At 57.7% G+C, this 20,724-nt stretch overlaps 1 protein-coding gene across 8 annotated transcripts in view; it reads right to left on the bottom strand.

The window, feature by feature from the left end:
* The window catches only part of fam20b (FAM20B glycosaminoglycan xylosylkinase), a 197,704-nt gene extending 177,318 nt beyond the window's left edge, over nt 1-20,386 (bottom strand). For 4 of the 8 annotated variants that reach the window (XM_038795126.1, XM_038795123.1, XM_038795128.1 and 1 more), the window contains exons 1-2: nt 20,296-20,386; nt 11,747-11,815 (exon numbers count right to left, since the gene is read on the bottom strand). The gene's annotated coding sequence lies outside the window, so the exon portion shown is untranslated. Of the gene's footprint in view, nt 1-11,746; nt 11,816-19,641; nt 19,662-19,793; nt 20,210-20,295 lie in introns of those variants that run through there. The other 4 variants (XM_038795125.1, XM_038795127.1, XM_038795121.1 and 1 more) reach the window with 3 other exon arrangements.
* Nucleotides 20,387-20,724: the final 338 nt, after the last annotated feature.

The following is a 20,724-nucleotide window of genomic DNA, read 5'->3' as shown; positions in this document are numbered from 1 at the left end:
ATCGTCAAAGATGCTGAAGGTCACTCTACCCGGGTGGGAAGGCCGAGGTACACACTTTGCAGAGTCAGTGTATCGATATAACCAACCAGACCGGGACATGGAAGCTATACTCCGAACCATGCAGGCAGGATAGAAATCTAAGGATCCTAACAACACAAGATAGACGACCCAGAAAATGTCAACACTACGGAAAGGAAGGTACTGGGCTAAGATGTGCAGAGCAAAAGGACGGGAAGGGGATGTCAGGGAAACAACCCGACACACAAACCAGGCCCACCCTCTGATGTTGACGACCACTGGAAAAGATTCAAGCAGCTTACACCACAGCAACAGAAGGAGTTACTGGGCGTGACATAAAACTAGGGAAGCCTGGTCTCGCTCTCCCGGCACCTCTCCTGGCACTGATACAACAGCGAGGCGATGGATTGTATATCACTATGAGGGTGGGCTATCAAGATATAAACTGTCTCCTGGCTACAGGGGCAGAATTGACATGTTTGCTCCTACGATACAAAATTTCTTAAATTTAAAGTGTCCAATTATTTTTTTTCCAATTAAGGGGCAATTTAGAGTGGCCAATCCACCTACCTGCACATCTTTGAGTTGTGGGGGTGAAACCCATGCAAACACAGGGAGAATGTGCAAACTCCATACAGACAGTGACCCGAGGCTGGGATTAAACCCGGGTCCTCAGCGCCGTAGGAAGCAGTGCTAACGACTGCGCCACCATGGCGCCCACAAAAACTCTTAACCTCTAGATGATAGGGTTCAAATTGCCAAAGGGGCTGGGGGCCATGGTTTGGTAATCAGAAGAGCTCAACGTATGCTCATTAGACTTGATCTATACAAACTGACTATGGTGGTCTGGATAGGCCCAGTGGACCAAGCCCTTCTGGGCATGGATGTCCTGACTCAGTTGAATTCCTCATTGCATGTTGAGAACAGTCAGGTGGCATGATCGGTCAGAAGTGTAAAGAAGGAGTCGGAAGAACACCCACTATGGGCCAAAGCTAAGGGCAATTGTGGCCTATTCCGGATGAAACCAGCATCAATTACAATAATTGTGCATTAAACAATACCCCATTAGCTCAACCTCTATTGCTGGGATCTTGCCCATCATCCAACAACTAGAAGAGCAAGGTGCTGGTCAAAACACACTGCTCCTCTAACAGCCCCCTATGGCCAGTACGGAAAACCCAATGGGACTTGGCGACTGACAGTCCATTACAAGAAGATTTATCAAAAGGCCCCTTTGGTCGCCAACTCCTCCACCATTTTTAATGCCCTAACACCGGAACATAAATGGTTCTTGGTATTAGATATGGCCAATGGATTTTGTTTAGTTTCATTGACACCCGAGATTCGACCGTGGTTTGCCTTTACCGTCCAACAGCAACAGTACACCTGGACATGACTACCACAAGGTTTTCACAAAAGTCCTACGGTATTTCACGTGGCCTTACAAAACCATTTGTGAGAATTACCTATCATACCCTCCATGGTTATACAGTATGTGGATGATATTCTGTTGGCCTCCAATGCTGTACCATGCTGGACCACCTCCACTGAGAGGACGTCAAGCCAACATTGCCAAAGCACAAATCGTCCAAGAAGAGGTTGTGTACCTGGGGTAAAAGATTTAGGAAGGAAAGAGAGGACTTACCCAGGATTGCACCACAGCCATTCGAGTTGCCAAACAGCCCTCTACTATCCAAGAACTCCATTTTGGGTTGTGTAACTTTAACCGAAATTGGATCGACTCCTACACCATTGAATAACCTCTTAAAGGGGAAGTGGATATCCAAGGAAGCCATTGCCCTCGCGGGAGAACAAGAGGCCTTCACGAATCTAAAAAAGACCTTGTGTTTGGCACCGGCTTTCCGAAACCCCGACAACGGGAAGCCATTTACCCTCTTTGTCCATGTGAAAGAAGGATATACGACAGCAATACTGGCGCAAGAACTAGGGATTAGCAGAGGTACTATTCAGGAAAACTGGACGCAGTAACCCTCGGATAGGGAAGCTGCCTGAGAGCTATGGAAGCCACATGTCAGGCTCTGATGGACACTGCAGATCTAGTCCTGGACCAAAGGTTAACCGTCATGTAACCCCATGCTGTACACACATTGAACAAAGAACAAAAAAAAGTACAGCACAGGAACAGGCCCTTCGGCCCTCCAAGCTTGCACCGACCATGCTGCCCATCTAAACTAAATCTTCTACACTTCCGGGGTCTGTATCCCTCTATTCCCATCCTATTCATATATTTGCCAAGGTGTCCCTTAAACGTCACTATCGTCCCTGCTTCCACCACCTCCTCCAGTAGCGTGTTCCAGGCACCCACTACCCTCTGTGTAAAAATCTTGCCTCGTACATCTCCTCTAAACCTTGCCCCTCGCACCTTAAACCTGTGCCCCCTAGTAATTGACCCCTCTACCCTGGGAAAAAGTCTCTGACCATCCACTCTGTCTATGCCCCTCAACATTTTGTAGACCTCTATCAGGTCGCTTTTCAACCTCCCTCGTTCCATTGAGAACAAACCGAGTTTATTCAACCTCTCCTCATAGCTAATGCCCTCCATACCAAGCAACATCCTGGTAAATCACTTCTGCATTCTCTCTAAAGCCTCCACATCCTTCTAATAGTGTGGCGACCAGAATTGAACACTATACTGCAAGTGTGGCCTAACTAATGTTCTATACAGCTGCAACATGACTTGCCAAATTTTATACTCAACCCCCCGGCCAATGAAGGCAAGCATGCCGTATGCCTTCTTGACTACCTTCTCCACCTCTGTTGCCCCTTTTAGTGACCTGTGGACCTGTACATCTAGATCTCTCTGACTGCCAAAACTCTTGAGGGTTCTACCATTCACTGTATATTCCCTACCTGTATTAGACCTTCCAAAATGCATTACCTCGCATTTGTCTGGATTAAACTCCATCTGCCATCTCTCCGCCCAAGTCTCCAAACGATCTAAATTCTGCTGTACCCTCTGACAGTCCACATCACTATCCGCAATTCCATCAACCTTTGTGTCCGCAAACTTACTATTCAGACCAGTTACATTTTCCTCCAAATCATTTATATATGCTACGAGCAGCAAAGGTCCCAGCACTGATCCCTGCAGAACACCACTAGTCACAGCCCTCCAATCAGAAAAGCACCCTTCCATTGCTACTCTCTGCCTTCTATGATGTAGCCAATTCTGCATCCATCTTGCCAGCTCACCTCTGATCCCATGTGATTTTACCTTTTGTACCAGTCTGCCATGAGGGACCTTGTCAAAGGCCTTACTGAAGTCCATATATACAACATCCACTGTCCTCCCTGCATCAACCATCTTTGTGACCTCGAAAAACTCTTATCAAGTTAGTGAAACACAACCTCCCCTTTACAAAACCGTGCTGCCTCTCGCTAATAAGTGCACTTGCTTCCAAATGGGAGTAGATCCTGTCTCGAAGAATTCTCTCCAGTAATTTCCCTACCACTGACGTAAGGATCACCGGCCTATAGTTGCCTGGATTATCCTTGCTACCCTTCTTAAACAAACGAGCAAAATTGGCTACTCTCCAGTCCTCCGGGACATCACCTGAAGACAATGAGGATCCAAAGATTTCTCAGCAATTTCCTCTCTTGTGCCTTCAGTATTCTGGGGTAGATCCCATCAGGCCCTGTGGACTTATCTACCTTAATATTTTTCAAGACGTCCAACACCTCATCTTTTTGGATCTCAATGTGACCCAGGCTTTCTACACACCCTTCTCCAGACTCAACATCCACCAATTCCTTCTCTTTGGTGAATACTGATGCAAAGTATTCATTTAGTACTTCACCCATTTCCTCTGGCTCCACACATAGATTCCCTTCCCTGTCTTTGAGTGGGCCAATCCTTTCCCTGGCTACTCTCTTGCTGTCTATGAACAGAATATCTCAGGTGACTGCAGCCAGAAAGACAAGATGGACAGTGGTCCTGGAAGCCCCTGGAAACCTCCATTTTGTCCCAGCTAGCCCAGTGAACCAATCATCAATGCTCCCGCTACCTGAGGAGCAAGAGGCGGGAGGAGAGGAGCATGACTGTGTGGAGATCTTGAACGAAATAGAGGAATCGAGCTTGGCGGCAGAGGTACCATTGATTTACCAAAAACTGATTGTCACTTGATAAGTGACGCATTATTAGAATATTGTCAGAATCTAACAAATGCTATTAGTTCTGCTTCCCAACAGGTATTGGCAGCCTGGGGAGATCCACCAGAAAGAGGATACAATATCGTCCCCGGAGTTTGGGTTTAGGTGAAGAAAATACATAAAGAACCTCTGGATGCCAAGTGGGAAAGGCCCTATCAAGTGCTACTAACCATCCAAGCAGCTGTAAAGTACAGGGGAAGAAAGCTTGGATTCATGCATCTCACATTAAGGGAGCACACTGTGATTAAAACTCCCATCTGTTAAAAGGGCAATTCTTATTTGCCAATATGTTTCACCTTATTGTTATATCCGTTGCTTGCTTTTAAAGTTTTTGCATTCCTTGCTCTCCTTTGACCAGCCATACCAGCTATGCCGTGCCCAGGAGCTAAATGTCAACGCCTTCACCTGCATCCTGGATGGCTGAGGATATTACTAGAAAAACTCAAACAACCTCCATCCACCACCTTTTTTAAAATAATTTTTATTCAAATTTTCACATTTTCACAAAAAAGAAAACAGTAACAGAAAATTCTACGAACAAAAAAAAAACAGAAGCCCCCCCCCCCCCAAATACAAAAGAGAAACAATAAATTAACGCCCGTCATTGGCAAAAAACAGATATTCAACCCAAAACAAAAACAAAGAGACCCCCCCCCCCCCCCCCCCCCCCCCCCGGGTTGCTGCTGCTGCTGACCTTTTGTTTTTACCGTTCTGCCAGGAGATCTAGGAATGGTTGCCATCTCCTGAAAAACCCCTGCACTGACCCCCTTAGGGCAAATTTCACCCTCTCCAATTTAATCCCACCCTATCATTGACCCAGGCCTCCACGCTTGGGGGCCTCGCATCCTTCCACGGAAGAAGAATCCTCTGCCGGGCTATAGGGACGCAAAGGCCAGAACACCGGCCTCTTTCGCCTCCTGCACTCACTGCAACCCCAAATATTGCGAGTCCCCAGCCTGGATTGACCCTGGATCCTACCACCCTCGATACCGTCCTTGCTACACCCTTCCAAAATTCCCCCAACGCTGGGCATGCCCAGAACATGTGGACATGGTATGCTGGGCTCCCTGAGCACCTAATACACCTGTCCTCGGTCCCAAAAAACCAGCTCATCCTTGTCCCGGTCATATGAGCCCTATGCAGTACCTTAAACTGTATGAGGCTAAGCCTCGCACACGAAGAGGAGGAGTTCACCCTTTCTAGGGCATCCGCCCACGTCCCCTCCTCAATCTCCTCACTCAGCTCCTCCTCCCATTTATCTTTCAGCTCCTCCACCGAGGCCTCGTCTACCTCCTGCATCACCTGGTACACTTCCGAGATCCTCCCCTCTCCAACCCATACCCTCGAGAGCACCCTGTCCTGGACCCCACGCGGCGGCAGCAGGGGGAACCCCGCCACCTGCCGCCTGACAAACGCCCTTACTTCTATGTGCCTAAAGGTGTTCCCCGGGGGAGCCCAAACTTCCCCTCCAGCTCACCCAGGCTCGCAAACTTCCCGTCTATGAACAGGTCCCCCAGCCTCCTGACACCTGCCCTGTGCCAACTCAGGAACCCGCCACCAATTCTCCCCGGAACAAACCGGTGGTTCCCCCGTATCGGGGACCCCATCGAGGCCCCCACCTCCCCCCTGTGCCGCCTCCATTGCCCCAAAACCTTGAGGATAGCTGCCACCACCGGGCTCGTGGTATACCTCGTTGGAGGGAGCAGCAGCGGCACCGTTACAAGTGCCTCCAAGCTCGTGTCCACACAGGACGCCATCTCCATCCTCTTCCATGCTGCCCCTTCCCCGTCCATTACCCACCCACGCACCATTGGCAGCCCAATAATACCCACAGAGGTTGGGCAACGCCAGCCCCCGTCCATCCCTGCCCTGCTCCAAGAACACCCGTCTCACCCTTGGAGTCCCGTCTGCCCACACAAACCCCGTAATGCTCCTGTTAACCCGCCTGAAAAAGGCCTTCAGGATAAGGATGGGGAGGCACTGGAACAGGAACAGAAACCTCGGGAGCACCGTCATCTTGACTGACTGCACCCTACCCGCCAAAGACAGCGGCAGCATGTCCCACCTCTTAAGCTCCTCCTCCATTTGCTCCACCAGCCTTGTGAGGTTAAGCTTATGCAAGGCCCCCCAGCTCCTGGCCACCTGAACCCCCAAGTACCTGAAGCTCTTCTCCGCCCTTTTCAGTGGGAGCCTCCCAATCCCTCCCTCCTGGTCCCCCGGGTGTACCACAAACAGCTCGCTTTTCCCAAAGTTAAGCTTATACCCTGAGAAATCCCCAAATTCCCGGAGAATCCCCATCACCACCGGCATTCCCCCCACCGGGTCCGCCACATACAACAATAGGTCATCCGCATGGAGCGACACTCGGTGCTCCTCCCCACCCCGGACCAGCCCCCTCCAATCCCCCGACTCCCTCAGCGCCATAGCCAGATGTTCAATTGCCAGCGCAAAAAGTAGGGGGGACAGGGGACACCCCTGCCTCGTCCCTTGGTATAGTCGCAAATACTCCGACCTCCTCTTATTCGTGGCCATACTCGCCATCGGGGCCTCATACAACAGCCTCACCCAACTGACAAACCCCTCCCCAAACCCGAACCTTTCCAGCACCTCCCACAAGTACCCCCGCTCGACCCTGTCAAAGACCTTCTCCGCATCTAGCGCCACCACTATCTCCGCCTCCCCTTCCACCACCGGCCTCCATCCACCACCTTGTGGGGTTGGGCAACTGGATGGCTGAGCTCTTTGAGAACCTCATTAGCTCAAGGCTTGATCTTATTCTTCATTATCATTCTAATTCTGTATTGTGTTTTCCTGCTCATCAAGTGTTGTTGTAAACAATTAACCAAAGCCTCTCCTAAGGTTATGCCTCTCAAGGGGAGCTCTTGCCTAATAATCGGGCTTCCTGTATTTAAAGGATTGTAACAGGATATCGGCTTGCCCCATTCCAGTGTTGAAGGCTGTTCCTAAACAAAGGGACCATCAAAGGCATCTGTGAATGTGTCCCTCTGTGCTATTTTCTGCTGGCTTGCTCTTAGTGATTCATTCTCTTTTAACTTTTAGAAGAATCAAAGGGGGAACTGTGGGAAAATATTGAATTTTCAGAGTGACACATCAGCTTTTAAAGCCAAACTACAAATGTGACAATGTAAGAATGCAAGTGCAGCTGCCAGTAAGTTAGATACAAGTGTAAACACCTGATATAAACTGCTGGTAAAGTGCAGAGATGAGTGGTCTTTACGAGGCAGGTTCTGTCCCTGATCCCAGGCCTAGATTCTCACAGACTCATTCTGGGGGAAGATTTTAATACAGTCTTGGATCCGGAGCTAGACGATCAAGCCTTAGATCTGGGAGGACAATGGCTGGGGAGCTGTCAAAATTCATGCAGCTCATGGGGGGCTTGGGTCTGTGGCGCTTGGGTCTGTGGCGCTTTGGGAGGCCCAAGGCGAGGGAGTGTTCCTTTTCTTCACAGGTCCACAACTGTTATTCCTGAAAAGATTTTTTTATTTTGGACAAGTCCCTGATTCCTAGAGTTATGGGGGCAGAGTACTCTACTATTGTACTGTCTGATCACGTCCTTCACTGGATCGGCCTGCGGGCGGAGAAACCGTCCACTTCTGGACCCCAGTGGAGATTAGACGTCAGTCTCCTTGTGAAGAAGGGATTATGTGAGAGATTGGAAGGTGTCACTCAAAATTATATAGGTCAGAACATCACTGGTGAGGTCTCCACCAGGGTGCTATGAGCTCGGAATGCAGTGGTGAGGGGAGGACATATTTCGATCCGGGCGCATCGGCTAAGGGTGGAGTGAGAAGAACAATCGAGATTGGTAGAGGCGATCTTAGCCATTGACCGCAGATTCCTAGAATCACAGGATGAAATACTGTTGAGGGAGCGTCAGAGGCTCCAGATGGAGTTTAATTTGGTCACCTCAGAGGAGGCGGTGAGACAGCTGAACTGAGCCAGGGAGATTCTTGTATGAAAATGGAGTGAAGTCTGGTAAGATGCTCACCCATCAAATGAGGAAGCAGATGGCGGCTAGGGTTATAGGTACACATAGGGACGAGGAGGGAAAAGAGGTAGTCACTGACCCTGCAGGAATTAATAAAACCTTTGCGTCCTTTTATCGAAGGCTATACCAATCAGAACCACAAACAGGCGACAAACGGAGAAGTAGATCCTAGAGGGGTTGGAGTTTCCTACAGTAGGTCAGGCTAGGCGCAAGGATTTGGGGCTCCAGTAGGTCGGCGGGAGCTGCTGGGATGTGTGAATTCGATGCAGACAGGGAAGGCCCCGGAGCCGGATTCCCAGTCGAATTTTATAAGCGTTTTGGTACGCTGCTGGGTTCGTTGATGGTACGGATGTACAATGAGAAGTTGGGAGGGGCTCATTTCCACCCCACCCCCCCCCTTCATGCTGTTGCAGGCCTCCATCTCCCATAGCCACAAAAAGGATAAGGAACCTGAGCAATGTGGATCTTACCATCCCATTTCCCTCTTGAATGTTGATGCAAAGCTTCTGGCCAAGATCTTAGTTTCTGCAAGGTCCAGGCTGCAGCCCTTGTATATTTTCAAGCTGCAGCCTGTCTCTGTGTTGATCAATTTATAAGAACGCTTAAGAAGCTTTGTAAAAGGCAGAGCGTTGGCATCTAATATTCGGAGGCTACTTGGCGTTATCATGATGCCCACTGGAGGAAATAATGTGGAGGTTGTGCTGTCAATGTATGCTGAGGAGGCATTCAATCGAGTGGAGTGGGCATACCTTTTTGACGTTTTGGAAGAGTTTGGGTACGGACAGGATTTGTGGACTGGGTCAAATTGTTATTTACAGCGCCAAAGACAAGCATCTCCACTAACGGAGTTAGTCTGAGTATTTTACTCTGCAGGGTGGGACGAAGCAGGGGTGCCCGCTCTCACCATTACTATTCGCCCTTACAATCGAACCTTTAGCAATGGCTCTTCGGACGTCTGGAGAGTGGAGGGGTATTAAGGGGGGGGGGGGGGAGACATCGGCTTTCCTTATATGCGGATGACCTCCTACTGTATGTTTCCAACCCCTTGGATGCGACTGATAAAATCCTGAGAATTCTGAATGAATTCAGCTCCTTCTCGGGATACAAGCTTAATATGGTAAAGAGCGAGATATTCTTGAATGGCTACGGAGGATGGGAGGGGTGGTTGAATGGGCTCCCGTTTCACCTGGCTGGTAAGAGATTCCACTATTTGGGGATTCAGGTGGCGTGGGATTGGGCTCAACTACACAAACTTAATCTGACATGCTTAGAGAGGATGAAAAAGAAGTTCAAAAGGTGGGACAGTCTTCCTCTATCTTTGTCCAGAAGAGTCCAGGCTATTAAGATGGGCATCCTACCGAGGTTCCTCTTTGTTTTTCAGAACCTCCCAATCTTTCTGCCCAAACTCTTTTTCAGAAAAATCAACAGACTTGTCTTGGGCTTTGTGTGGTGGGGAGGGTGCCCTCTATTAAAAGAGTTTTTTGGTTTGGAGGGCATGTATAGGAAGACTCCGATTAGTAGCAACCACAGATTCATTCCAGCAAGCTTGGATGCCAGGTTTAAGCAATGGGACCGCATGGGGATCCACTGCTTTGAGAACCTGTTCTTGGGTGGGAAGTTTGCGAACCTAACTGAGCTGATGGAGACCTATCAAATGCCCTGGGGTAATAAGTTTAGGTATCTTCAGATAAGGGCATTTTTGAGCTAAGAGTTGAGTTCATTTCCAACGTTACTGCCCTTGGATCTACAGGACAGGCTCCTCTCGGATGTTAAGATTGGAGGGGGTAAGATCTTCAATGTGTATGCTGAGTTGGCCAGTAGGAAGGAAATCTCAATGGTGTTAAGGCAGCAGAGATGGGAAGAGGAGTTGGGAGGTGAGGTACGGGTCTGGATTTGGGAGGAAGAGTTGCGTAGGGTTAATGCTTCCTCGTCTTGTGCTAAGCTCTGTCTTATACAGTTTAAGGTTGTGCACAGAGTGCATAGGACACCGGCTAGGCTGAGCCATTTCTTTCCGGAAGTGGCTGATCAATATACACGACGTGCCGGATCCCCTGCGAACCACGTCCACGTGTTCTGGTCCTGTCCTAAACTAGTGGGGTTTTGGAAGGGTGCTAAGGATGTACTGTCTCGGGTGGTGGGAGTAGTGATCGTGCCTTCTCAATGGGTAGCTATCTTTGGTGTGTCTGAGGATCCTGGTGTCGTGATGGGAAAGGGGGTCGATGGCGTGGCATTCGCCCCCTTACTGGCACAAAGGAGACTTTGCTCAATTGGCGGGCTGCAGAACCGCCAAACACTGGGTCATGGGTACGGGGCCTTGCTGAGTTCCTTCATTTGAAGAGGATCAAGTTCGCCATTAGCGGTTCAGATGAAGGGTTCTCCATGAGGTGGAAGCTGTTCATCGACTTTTTCAAGAACTACTAGACCGTCAGCGGGGAGGGCAATAGTAATTTTGTTGACAGTTAAGGGACGGGGGACGGGGGTTCATTTTTTTGTTTTACTAAGAAATAAAAATGTTTGCTTTATCTCTCGTTGAGGGCGTTGGCGTCATATTGGTATATAGAGGAGGCTCCTGCTATACTGTATTGTTAGTATTATATATATTGTTAATATGTTATGCGGTATTTGTTGTTGTTTACTGTTATGGATTGTTCCTGTTTTTGTATTCTCTATATGCTTTGGATATGCCTTCAATAAATTATCTTTAAAAAAAAGATATTATGCAGAGTTGAAGCGCCAATCAGGAGTCACAACTCAGGATTACCAAGCCAGTGGGGAAAAAAAAGGGGGGGGGGGGTGGTGTTACCAAAAATGTGCATGTTTAAGAAAGCTTGACCTTCAGTACGCAGTGGGGGTTTTTTTTATCCTTTGTTTCTCTTTTATATCTGAATTTGTACCAACTACGTTTTGCAATAAGCTCAATCTAAACTTTGACTGTTTTTAGAAAATAAGAGACCCTATAGCGGCATCTGGGGTACTTGCATTTATAATCCGAAGCATAGAATATAAGAGCAGGGAGATTATGATTGAGCTGTATAAAACGCTAGTTAGTCCACAGTTAGAGTACTGTTTGCAGATCTGGTCACCACACTATAGGAAGGATGCGATTGCACTAGAAAAGTGCAGAGGAGATTGACCAGGATGCTGCCTGTTTCTCTCTTCCATCGAGCAGGAGATACAAAAGTCTGAGAACGCACACTAACAGATTCAAAAACAGCTTCAACCCCGCTGTTACCAGACTCCTGAATGACCCCCTTATGGATTGAACTGATCTCTTCACACATCTTCTCTACTGAGTGGTACGAAACTCTGTATGCTTCACCCGATGCCTGTGTCTATGTATTTTTGTATTTCCTACGTTTTTTCAAGTATGGAACGATCTGTCTGGACAGTACGCAGAACAATACTTTTCACTGTACCTCAGTACATGTGACAATAAATCAAATCCAACATACAGCAGTTCTGTTTTTACTTCAGATTTCCTGTTTCTTTGCTCCCTTCAAAATTTGTTTTCTGAGCCCAAGTGGGTTTGTTAAGAAAGAGATGACTTACCAGTGAAGAAATCCATAGATCTCGACTTCGTAGAGAAGAAATTAGTCTAAGTTTCCACAACCAGAGAATCTGCACAAAACAAGAGGGAAGAATGAAAATAAACCTGCAGATTATATTGGTTGGGATAATTGTAAAGGGAAAGGGACCAGTCTTAAAAAACTAAGACCAAATGGCCTATTGAGCTAGCTAAATTTTGTACTTGACTCCGCTGTCCTGGCTCCACTTTCCCACCCAATTCCTTAATGTCCAAAAATCAATGGATCTTAGTCTTGAAAATTCTGAAGGACTGAGAAGTTACAGCCCTCTTGGTAAAGAATTCCAAAAATTCGCAACATTCCCAGTGAAATTTTTTTTAATTTCAATCCAAAATGGCCGACTCCTCATACTGAGATTTTGACCCCAGTTCGAGACTCACCAACCAGAGGAAACAGGCTCTGAGCATTTGCCCTCGTCAATCCCTTTCAGAATTTTATATGTTTGGTCTGCTCTTCTCAATATCTCTTCACAGTACTGTCCTCTCATCCTAGGAATCAATCTATGAATTTTTTTCACATCAATTCTACAGCAAGGGTGAAGGATGGAGCAGGATACAGGTAGAGAGCAAGTCACCAGGGTGGGAAAATAATAAAACACTGGGTGGTATATATTAAGCCATAGGGCAAATTGCAATTCATACTGTGAAAATGGTAAAGCACAGCCGTGGGCAAATAGTAAGACGCAGTGGGATCATGATGATTGTGGGGTGACAGCAAGTGGAAGACAGAGTATTGAGTTCGAAGGATGATTTTGACAGTACAGTTCAAGGTTGGTGGGGTATGATGGGGGTGGGTATGATGGAGGTGGGTATGATGGGGGGAGGATGATGGGGGGACCAGTGGCAAACAGGGTGAGGGAGGGGTTGCCAGTGGCAAATGGGGTGGGGGAGTGGCAGGCGAAGGGGTAGGGGAGTGGCAGCGGCCAAAAGTGGTGGGGGGTGCCAGCGGCCAAGGGGGTGGGGCAGAGGCGGGGGGGGCAGAGGCGAGGGCGGGGGGGGCAGAGGCAAGGGCGGGGGGGGGCAGAGGCGAGGGCGGGGGGGGCAGAGGCGAGGGCGGGGGGGGCAGAGGCGAGGGCGGGGGGGGGCAGAGGCGAGGGCGGGGGGGGCAGAGGCGAGGGCGGGGGGGGGCAGAGGCGAGGGCGGGGGGGCAGAGGCGAGGGCGGGGGGGCAGAGGCGAGGACGGGGGGGGGCAGAGGCGAGGGCGGGGGGGCAGAGGCGAGGGCGGGGGGGGCAGAGGCGAGGGCAGGGGGGGCAGAGGCGAGGGCGGGGGGGCAGAGGCGAGGGCGGGGGGGGCAGAGGCGAGGGCGGGGGGGGCAGAGGCGAGGGCGGGGGGGGCAGAGGCGAGGGCGGGGGGGGGCAGAGGCGAGGGCGGGGGGGCAGAGGCGAGGGCGGCGGGGGAGATGGCAGAGGCGGAGAGGAGATGGCAGAGGCGGAGAGGAGATGGCAGGGGGGAGATGGCAGAGGTGGGGGGGAGATGGCAGAGGCGGGGGGGAGATGGCAGAGGCGGGGGGGAGATGGCAGAGGCGGGGGGGAGATGGCAGAGGCGGGGGGGAGGTGGCAGAGGCGGGGGGGAGATGGCAGAGGCGGGGGGGAGATGGCAGAGGCGGGGGGGAGATGGCAGAGGCGGGGGGGAGATGGCAGAGGCGGGGGGGAGATGGCAGAGGCGGGGGGGAGATGGCAGAGGCGGGGGGGAGATGGCAGAGGCGGGGGGGGAGATGGCAGAGGCGGGGGGGGAGATGGCAGAGGCGGGGGGGAGATGGCAGAGGCGGGGGGGAGATGGCAGAGGCGGGGGGGAGATGGCAGAGGCGGGGGGGAGATGGCAGAGGCGGGGGGGGAGATGGCAGAGGCGGGGGGGAGATGGCAGAGGCGGGGGGGAGATGGCAGAGGCGGGGGGGAGATGGCAGAGGCGGGGGGGAGATGGCAGAGGCGGGGGGGAGATGGCAGAGGCGGGGGGGAGATGGCAGAGGCGGGAGGGGGAGATGGCAGAGGCGGGAGGGGAGATGGCAGAGGCGGGAGGGGGAGATGGCAGAGGCGGGAGGGGGAGATGGCAGAGGCGGGAGGGAGATGGCAGAGGCGGTTGGGGGGAGATGGCAGAGGCGGTTGGGGGGAGATGGCAGAGGCGGGGGGAGATGGCAGAGGTGGGGGGAGATGGCAGAGGCGGGGGGGAGATGGCAGAGGCAGGGGGGAGATGGCAGGGGGATGGCGGGGGGGAGATGGCAGAGGCGGGGGGAGATGGCAGAGGGGGGGAGATGGCAGAGGCGGGGGGGAGATGGCAGAGGCGGGGGGGAGATGGCAGAGGCGGGGGGGAGATGGCAGAGGCGGGGGGGAATGGCAGAGGCGGGGGGGAGATGGCAGAGGCGGGGGGGAGATGGCAGAGGCGGGGGGGAGATGGCAGAGGCGGGGGGGAGATGGCAGAGGCGGTGGGGGAGATGGCAGAGGCGGTGGGGGAGATGGCAGAGGCGGGGGGGAGATGGCAGAGGCGGGGGGAGATGGCAGAGGCGGGGGGAGATGGCAGAGGGGGGGGAGATGGCAGAGGGGGGGAAATGGCAGAGGCGGGGGGGAAATGGCAGAGGCGGGGGGCGAGATGGCAGAGGCGGGAGGGGGAGATGGCAGAGGCGGGGGGGGGGGAGATGGCAGAGGCGGGGGGGGGAGATGACAGAGGCCGGGGGGGGGGGAGATGGCAGAGGCGGGGGGGGGGGGGGGAGATGGCAGAGGCGGGGGGGGGGGAGATGGCAGAGGCGGGGGGGGGGGAGATGGCAGAGGCGGGGGGGGGGGAGATGGCAGAGGCGGGGGGGGAGATGGCAGAGGCGGGGGGGGAGATGGCAGAGGGGAGGGGGGGGAGATGGCAGAGGGGAGGGGGGGAGATGGCAGGGGGGGGAGATGGCAGGGGGGAGATGGCAGGGGGGGAGATGGCAGGGGGGGAGATGGCAGGGGGGGGAGATGGCAGGGGGGGGAGATTGGCAGGGGGGGAGATGGCGAGGGGGGGGAGATGGCGAGGGGGGGGAGATGGCGGGGGGGGGAGATGGCGAGGGGGGGGAGATGGCGAGGGGGGGAGATGGCGAGGGGGGGAGATGGCGAGGGGGGGAGATGGCGAGGGGGGGAGATGGCGGGGGGGGAGATGGCGAGGGGGGGAGATGGCGGGGGGGGGAGATGGCGGGGGGGGAGATGGCAGGGGGGGGAGATGGCAGGGGGGGGAGATGGCAGGGGGGGGAGATGGCAGGGGGGGGAGATGGCGGGGGGGGGAGATGGCAGGGGGGGGAGATGGCAGGGGGGGGAGATGGCAGGGGGGGAGATGGCAGGGGGGGAGATGGCAGGGGGGGGGAGATGGCAGGGGGGGGAGATGGCAGGGGGGGAGATGGCAGGGGGGGGAGATGGCAGGGGGGGGAGATGGCAGGGGGGGGAGATGGCAGGGGGGGGAGATGGGCAGGGGGGGGAGGATGGCAGGGGGGGGAGATGGCAGGGGGGGGAGATGGCAGGGGGGGGAGATGGCAGGGGGGGGAGATGGCAGGGGGGGGAGATGGCAGGGGGGGAGATGGCAGGGGGGGGAGATGGCAGGGGGGGATGGCAGAGGCGGGGGGAGATGGCAGAGGCGGGGGGGAGATGGCAGAGGCGGGGGGGGAGATGGCAGAGGCGGGGGGGAGATGGCAGCGGGGGGGAGATGGCAGAGGCGGGGGGGAGATGGCAGAGGCAGGGGGGGAGATGGCAGAGGCGGGGGGGAGATGGCAGAGGCGGGGGGGAGATGGCAGAGGCGGGAGGGGGAGATGGCATAGGCGGGAGGGGGAGATGGCAGAGGCGGGGAGGGGGAGATGGCAGAGGCGGGAGGGGGAGATGGCAGAGGCGGGAGGGGGAGATGGCAGAGGCGGGAGGGGGAGATGGCAGAGGCGGGAGGGAGATGGCAGAGGCGGGGGGGAGATGGCAGAGGCGGTTGGGGGGAGATGGCAGAGGCGGGGGGAGATGGCAGAGGTGGGGGGAGATGGCAGAGGCGGGGGGAGATGGCAGAGGCGGGGGGGAGATGGCAGAGGCGGGGGGGAGATGGCAGAGGCGGGGGGGAGATGGCAGGGGGATGGCGGGGGGGAGATGGCAGTGGCGGGGAGATGGCAGAGGGGGGAGATGGCAGAGGCGGGGGGAGAGATGGCAGAGGCGGGGGGGGGGGGGGGGGGGGATGGCCGGGGGGAGATGGCAGAGGCGGGCGGGGGAGATGGCAGAGGCGGGCGGGGGAGATGGCAGAGGCGGGGGGGAGATGGCAGAGGCAGGCGGGGGGGAGATGGCAGAGGCGGGCGGGCGGGGGGGAGATGGCAGAGGCGGGGGGGAGATGGCAGAGGCGGGGGGGGAGATGGCAGAGGCGGGGGGGAGATGGCGCGGGGGGGGAGATGGCGCGGGGGGGAGATGGCGCGGGGGGGGAGATGGCGAGGGGGGGGAGATGGCGAGGGGGGGGAGATGGCGCGGGGGGGGGAGATGGCGCGGGGGGGGAGATGGCGCGGGGGGGGAGATGGCGCGGGGGGGGAGATGGCGCGGGGGGGAGATGGCACGGGGGGGGGGAGATGGCACGGGGGGGGAGATGGCACGGGGGGGAGATGGCACGGGGGGGGAGATGGCGCGGGGGGGAGATGGCAGAGGCGGGGGGGGAGATGGCAGCGGTGGGGGGGAGATGGCAGCGGCGGGGGGGAGATGGCAGCGGCGGGGGGGGAGATGGCAGAGGCGGGGGGGGAGATGGCAGAGGCGGGGGGGAGATGGCAGAGGCGGGGGGGGAGATGGCAGAGGCGGGGGGGAGATGGCAGAGGCGGGGGGGGAGATGGCAGAGGCGGGGGGGAGATGGCAGAGGCGGGGGGGGAGATGGCAGAGGCGGGGGGGGAGATGGCAGAGGCAGGCGGGGGGGGAGATGGCAGAGGCGGGCGGGCGGGGGGGAGATGGCAGAGGCGGGGGGGGGAGATGGCAGAGGCGGGGGGGGAGATGGCAGAGGCGGGGGGGGGAGATGGCAGAGGCGGGGGGGGAGATGGCAGAGGCGGGGGGGGAGATGGCAGAGGCGGGGGGGGGAGATGGCAGAGGCGGGGGGGGGGGAGATGGCAGAGGCGGGGGGGAGATGGCAGAGGCGGGGGGGAGATGGCAGAGGGGGGGGGAGATGGCAGAGGCGGGGGGGGAGGATGGCAGAGGCGGGGGGGGGAGATGGCAGAGGCGGGGGGGAGATGGCGCGGGGGGGGGATTGCGCGGGGGGGGGGGAGATGGCGCGGGGGGGGGAGATGGCGAGGGGGGGGAGATGGCGAGGGGGGGAGATGGCGCGGGGGGGGAGATGGCGAGGGGGGGAGATGGCGCGGGGGGGGGGAGGAGATGGAGCGGGGGGGGAGATGGCGCTGGGGGGAGGGAGATGGCGCGGGGGGGGAGATGGCGCGGGGGGAGATGCAGAGCGGGGGGGGAGATGGCAGCGCGGGGGGGGGAGATGGCAGCGGCGGGGGGGAGATGGCAGCGGCGGGGGGGGAGATGGCAGCGGCGGGGGGGGGGAGATGGCGGAGGCGGGGGGAGATGGCAGAGGCGGGGGGAGATTGCAGAGGCGGGGGGGCGATGGCAGAGGCGGGGGGGAGATGGCAGAGGCGGGGGGGAGATGGCCAGAGGCGGGGGGGGGGGAGATGGCAGAGGCGGGGGGAGATGGCAGAGGCGGGGGGGGAGATGGCAGAGGCGGGGGGGGAGATGGCAGAGGCGGGGGGGAGATGGCAGAGGCGGGGGGGGGGGAGATGGCAGAGGCGGGGGGGGAGATGGCAGAGGCGGGGGGGGGAGATGGCAGAGGCGGGGGGGGAGAGATGGCAGAGGCGGGGGGGGAGATGGCAGAGGCGGGGTGGGGAGATGGCAGAGGCGGGGGGGGAGATGGCAGAGGCGGGGGGGGGAAATGGCAGAGGCGGGGGGGAGATGGCAGAGGCGGGGGGGGAGATGGCAGAGGCGGGGGGGAGATGGCAGAGGCGGGGGGGGAGATGGCAGAGGCGGGGGGGGAAATGGCAGAGGCGGGAGATGGCAGAGGCGGGGGGGTGGAGATGGCAGAGGCGGGGGGGGATGGAGATGGCAGAGGCGGGGGGGAGATGGCAGAGGCGGGGGGGGAGGTGGCAGAGGCGGGGGGGGGAGATGGCAGAGGCGGGGGGGAGATGGCAGAGGCGGGAGATGGCAGAGGCGGGGGGGTGGAGATGGCAGAGGCGGGGGGGGATGGAGATGGCAGAGGCGGGGGGAGATGGCAGAGGCGGGGGGGAGAGATGGCAGAGGCGGGGGGGAGATGGCAGAGGCGGGGGGAGAGATGGCAGAGGCGGGGGGGGAGAGATGGCAGAGGCGGGGGGGAGATGGCAGAGGCAGGGGGGAGATGGCAGAGGCGGGGGGGGAGATGGCAGAGGCGGGAGGGGGAGATGGCAGAGGCGGGGGGGAGATGGCAGAGGCGGGGGGAGATGGCAGAGGCGGGGGGGAGATGGCAGAGGCGGGGGGGGAGATGGCAGAGGCGGGGGGGGAGATGGCAGAGGCGGGGGGGGAGATGGCAGAGGCGGGGGGGGAGATGGCAGAGGCGGGGGGGGAGATGGCAGAGGCGGAGGGGAGATGGCAGAGGCGGGGGGGAGATGGCAGAGGCGGGGGGGGGGAGATGGCAGAGGCGGGGGGGGGGGAGATGGCAGAGGTGGGGGGGAGATGGCAGAGGCGGGGGGGAGATGGCAGAGGCGGGGGGGGGAGATGGCAGAGGCGGGGGGGGAGATGGCAGAGGCGGGGGGGGGGAGATGGCAGAGGCGGGGGGGAGATGGCAGAGGCGGGGGGGGGGGGAGATGCAGAGGCGGGGGGGAGATGGCAGAGGCGGGGGGGGGAGATGGCAGCGGGGGGGGGAGATGGCAGCGGGGGGGGGGAGATGGCAGCGGGGGGGGGAGATGGCAGCGGGGGGGGGAGATGGCAGCGGGGGGGGGGGAGATGGCAGCGGGGGGGGGGGAGATGGCAGCGGGGGGGGGAGATGGCAGCGGGGGGAGATGGCAGCGGGGGGGGGGGAGATGGCAGCGGGGGGGGAGATGGCAGCGGGGGGGGGGGGGGAGATGGCAGCGGGGGGGGGGGAGATGGCAGCGGGGGGGGGGAGATGGCAGCGGGGGGGGGGGGAGATGGCAGCGGGGGGGGGAGATGGCAGCGGGGGGGGGGGAGATGGCAGCGGGGGGGGGGGAGATGGCAGCGGGGGGGGGGAGATGGCAGCGGGGGGGGGGAGATGGTAGCGGGGGGGGGAGATGGCAGCGGGGGGGGGGAGATGGCAGCGGGGGGGGGGAGATGGCAGCGGGGGGGGAGATGGCAGCGGGGGGGGGAGATGGCAGCGGGGGGGGGGAGATGGCAGCGGGGGGGGGAGATGGCAGCGGGGGGGGGAGATGGCAGCGGGGGGGGGAGATGGCAGCGGGGGGGGGGGGAGATGGCAGCGGGGGGGGGAGATGGCAGCGGGGGGGGAGATGGCAGCGGGGGGGGGGAGATGGCAGCGGGGGGGGGGAGATGGCAGCGGGGGGGGGGAGATGGCAGCGGGGGGGGGGAGATGGCAGCGGGGGGGGGAGATGGCAGCGGGGGGGGAGATGGCAGAGGCGGGGGGGGAGATGGCAGAGGCGGGGGGGGGAGATGGCAGAGGCGGGGGGGGGAGATGGCAGAGGCGGGGGGGGGATGGCAGAGGCGGGGGGGGGAGATGGCAGAGGCGGGGGGGGGGGAGATGGCAGAGGCGGGGGGGGGGAGATGGCAGAGGCGGGGGGGGGGAGATGGCAGAGGTGGGGGGGGGAGATGGCAGAGGCGGGGGGGGGGGAGATGGCAGAGGGGGGGGGGGGGAGATGGCAGAGGGGGGGGGGGGGAGATGGCAGAGGCGGGGGGGGGGGGGGATGTGAAGCTTTACCTGGCCTGTGGGCCGCACTGACTCTCAGTTTGGGCTTTGAACATGGGCCTCGTCAGTGTGGAGAAAGGAACCGTCGCCTCGCAGAGACACTGCGGACCCAGTCCAGAGGCCTCCCGCCCGAGCCAGGCCTCCGCCCTCACTCACTCACTCACCGTGTGGGCAGGCGCTCCGGGCCGGAGGGCAGGGCAGAGCCGCGGCCCTCACTCTCTCCCGCTGCACTCCCACCGCCCAGAATCAGGCACTGCGCCGCCCGCCCGCCGGCCGGCTGCCTCCCTCCCACTGCCGGCACAACCCTGTTCAGCACCCGGACCTCGATCCTGTTGTTTCTGCTGCATTGGCAGGAAGGGGAAACCACCAAAAAGACATATTATCCACAGCCCACTGCATTCATTCTCTTCCAGGTGGACTGGCAGGCAGACCATTGCCGCTTGATCAATATTACCCTCTGAACATTTCTCCTCACTATCCCTTTGGGGATACAGCCCGAGCTGATATGCATGTTTTCTGTGCAATCATATTTCAACAAGTTAGGTCTTTCCCCCGAAACAATACTAGTTGCGCATATGCATTGTCAACGAGTCAAGAGCAAACTTAGTCTTCACTAAAGACTCCACTGCACAAATGTACACCAATATAATTTCATCGCATACTTACTTTCATACATTTCTCTGGCCGTATTTATGATGGGAGCTGCCTGTGTAAACTTGTCACGGTGTAATGACACACTCCTCCCCCTGGCGGTGCTGTAGTGTCTGCGCTGGTAGAAAGAGTTAACGTGGACATCAGGAATTGAAAAGGAAAAGTGCACATCATGTAAGGTTTCTAATATTTCGAAAGATAGAAAAAAACTTTCGTTACAACTTGTATTTATACCGAAGCAAAATACTGCAGATACCAGATGACAAATAAAAACAGAAATTGCTAGGAAACCTCAGCAGTTCTGGCAGTATAGGTGGCAGAGAAACAGAGTTAACGTTTCAAGTCTAAGTTCCGAAGAAGTCATATTTAATTCACAACGTTAACTCGTTCTCTGACAGTGATGCTGCCAGACCTGCTGTTCTTTTCCAGCAATTTCTGCTTTTA

Source organism: Scyliorhinus canicula, chromosome 4, assembly GCF_902713615.1.
Source record: "Scyliorhinus canicula chromosome 4, sScyCan1.1, whole genome shotgun sequence".
NCBI classification, from domain to species: Eukaryota; Metazoa; Chordata; class Chondrichthyes; order Carcharhiniformes; family Scyliorhinidae; genus Scyliorhinus; species Scyliorhinus canicula.
The sequence above is the reverse complement of the archived record's forward strand: the minus strand, read 5'-3'. Positions and strand labels throughout refer to the sequence as shown.